Genomic DNA, 3,584 nt, shown 5'->3' with positions numbered 1-3,584 from the left:
GAACTGTGACTAAACCTCACACTAAACCTCAGACTACACCTCACAACTGTGACTAAACCTCAAACTAAACCTCAGAATACACCTTAGAACTGTGACTAAACCTCAAACTAAACCTCAGACTACACCTCACAACTGTGACTAAACCTCAAACTAAACCTCAGAATACACCTCACAACTGTGTCTAAACCTCAAACTAAACCTCAGACTACACCTCAGAACAGAGACTAAACCTCACACTAAAACTCAGACTACACCTCACAGCTGTGACTAAACCTCACACTAAACCTCAGACTACACCTCAGAACAGAGACGATTGCTCAGATCTAAGACAAAACTTCAGACTACACCTCAAAACTGTGACTAAACCTCACACTAAACCTCAGACTACACCTCAGAACATAGACTAAACCTCACACTAAACCTCAGACTACACCTCACAGCTGTGACTAAACCTCACACTAAACCTCAGACTACACCTCAGAACAGAGACGATTGCTCAGATCTAAGACAAAACCTCAGACTACACCTCAGAACGGTGACTAAACCTCACACTAAACCTCAGACTACACCTCAGAACAAAGACTAAACCTCACACTAAACCTCAGACTACACCTCACAGCTGTGACTAAACCTCACACTAAACCTCAGACTACACCTCAGAACTGAGACTATTGCTCAGATGTAAGACTAAACCTCAGACTGCACATCAGAACTGAGACTATGGCTCAGATCTAAGACTAAACCTCAGACTACACATCAGAACTGAGACTATGGCTCAGATCTAAGACTAAACCTCAGACTGCACCTCAGAACTGAGACTGTTGCTCAGATCTAAGACTAAACCTCAGACTGCACCTCAGAACTGAGACTGTTGCTCAGATCTAAGACTAAACCTCAGACTGCACCTCAGAACTGAGACTATGGCTCAGATCTAAGACTAAACCTCAGAACTGAGACTGTTGCTCAGATCTAAGACTAAACCTCAGACTGCACCTCAGAACTGAGACTGTTGCTCAGATCTAAGACTAAACCTCAGACTGCACCTCAGAACTGAGACTATGGCTCAGATCTAAGACTAAACCTCAGAACTGAGACTGTTGCTCAGATCTAAGACTAAACCTCAGACTACACCTCAAAACAAAGATGTATATCTTATGTCTGTAACTGCTTATCAAGTTCAGGTTCATTGTGGATCCAGAGCCCACACGGAATATTTTATATATTATATATCTAAATTTTTAAATAATAAAACATTGTTTCCACCAGGTTGGGGAAGCCCCAGTGGCCACCAGAGTGGATGGTAAATGTTTGGGTGTGTCTGAACGGGTCATGTGATCCTGCTTTTCCTTATTTATTATGTTTTAATTGCTGTGTCATGTACAGGGTAAAAAGTAAGACTAAACCACAGAACTGAGACAGCACCTGAGAACAAAAGACCACACCTGAGAACTGAGACTAAACCTCTGATTCTAAACTGTAGCTGAATACTGACTGAAAGATTAAAGCAGTGATACCATTTCCTCCTGTGAACAAACTCTTATGCTAATTGTAAAAACTTCAGGGTCAGACGCTAAAGCTGCAGCAGCTCTGTGGAGCCACCATATGAATATGTACTGCCCTCTGGCGGCAGTGGAGTGTGATTACAGCCAACCAAACACCGAATTAGACCCAGGAAAATATAATAATTTACAGCACAGTCCAGACTCTCTCACTCCTCCTCTCTCACTTCACTCTTGCAGCACACCTCCTTCACCTCTGAGTGTGTGTGTGTGTGTGAAATTCATTAATTCATTACAGAAATCACTACAACTTTTAATAACCCAGAGAAAAATTAAAGAATAAAAATATATATATTATCAAAAAAGATAGAAAAACTATTAATAAAAACAATATATATATATATATATATATATATATATATATATATATGTGTGTGTGTGTATGTGTGTGTGTGTGTGTGTTACAAACACAACAATATAAAAAATAAATTATGTTGATAGTAAATCATGTATAAATCATGTAAATGCAGCAGTTCCAGAACAGACGAAAACAGTGTTCTATGCATTAGAGCCTCAGGCGTTCCTCAGGGAACCTTCTTCTGATCCTAACAGCTCTGACGTACTTATGTGGTTCTGTGAAATACGTTCCCATCGTTCCTTTATGATCCTCATGACGCAGTCATGTGGTTTTTCCAGGAGTTTCCGAGACCCCTTCCTGGCCCCAGGGGTCCACATCAAAAGCCAGAAACTCCACAAAGAACCTCGCTGTTAACATTGGCATCATCAGCACCACAAAGGTTCTGTACGTACGGCCATACTTCACTGACCAATCACGTCCACCTTCCTACGACGAACCGGGCTATGTGCTGGTCCTGCCCGGTACCTGGTGGTTCCTGGTGGACCCCTGCCACCCTGAGCAGACTGAGAACAGCTGAGAACAGTTCCACTGGTCAAACCAAAAGGTGCGGCTCTGTTCTGATGCTCTGAACCGTACGTTCTAATTTATGGATGCAGACAAAGTTTGTTCCTGGGCCTAATCACAGCCCAGAGAGCAGAATGGTTCTGGTTCAGGTTCCAGTCCGTACAGCCCACTTCTGCATGACTGCACTTGATCGACAGATCCGAGCCACATGTCAGTAGAAGACACTGTTTGGGCCATATGTAGTGTGGCGGTACCAATAGGGGGCCAGAAGAACCGCATTCTTCCAGAACCCATCTATATCCGCTTTGAGTTTTTTGGTTACGATGTGTTTCACATGTGTTTATACTTGGTTCTGGTTCTAATTCTGTGGTTATATTTGTTTCTGGTTCTAACTGTTATTTATATTCGGTTCTGGTTCTAATTCACAGTTATTTCTATTCAGTTCTGACTCTAATTCTGTTATTTACATTTGGTTCTGGTTCTAAATCTACATTGTTTTTATTGGTTCTGCCTCTGTGTGGTTTATATTTAGTTCTGAATTTAATTCTGTGTCATTTCTATTTGGTTCTGGGTTTAATTCACCGTTGTTTCTATTCGGTTCTGGTTCTAATCCTGTGTGCTTTTGATTTGGTTCTGGTTCTGCCTGTCCAGTTCTGTTCTCTTCTGATGTTCTGCTGCAGTGCGTTGAGCTCCTGTTTCTCATCAGGTGATTACCACGAGACCAGAGCCGTAATCCCCACAGCCCCGGGGCGAGAGTGGAGAGCAGGGGTGAGTGTGTGTGTGTGTGTCTGTGTGTCTCGAGGCAGGGGGTGGGGAGTGGGGGGAGTGTGTGATCTGTAAAATGAGCTCAAACACAGCCCTCATTCTCTCCGGACCTTCATTAAACTCTCACGGAGGACTGTGGCTAATCTTTAAGACGCTCCAGTCCTACAGCTGTCCTTAGTGTTGTACATAGTGCAGAGCGACGGAAACCTGCCACATTCAACCCTCAACTGGGCCTTGAACCGGACCCTCAACTGGACCCTGACCAGGAACCTTCACCCGACACTGACTTGATCTCGTAAACAGACCCTAAACTGGACCCTCAGGCCTTTCCACTCTGAACTGGACCTTAAGCCGTACCAGAACCACACCCCGAGCAGGACCGCGACCCGGTTTTAGTG

Source organism: Hoplias malabaricus, chromosome 12 (genome assembly GCF_029633855.1).
Source record: "Hoplias malabaricus isolate fHopMal1 chromosome 12, fHopMal1.hap1, whole genome shotgun sequence".
Taxonomy (NCBI): domain Eukaryota; kingdom Metazoa; phylum Chordata; class Actinopteri; order Characiformes; family Erythrinidae; genus Hoplias; species Hoplias malabaricus.
Note: the sequence above shows the minus strand (reverse complement) of the source record.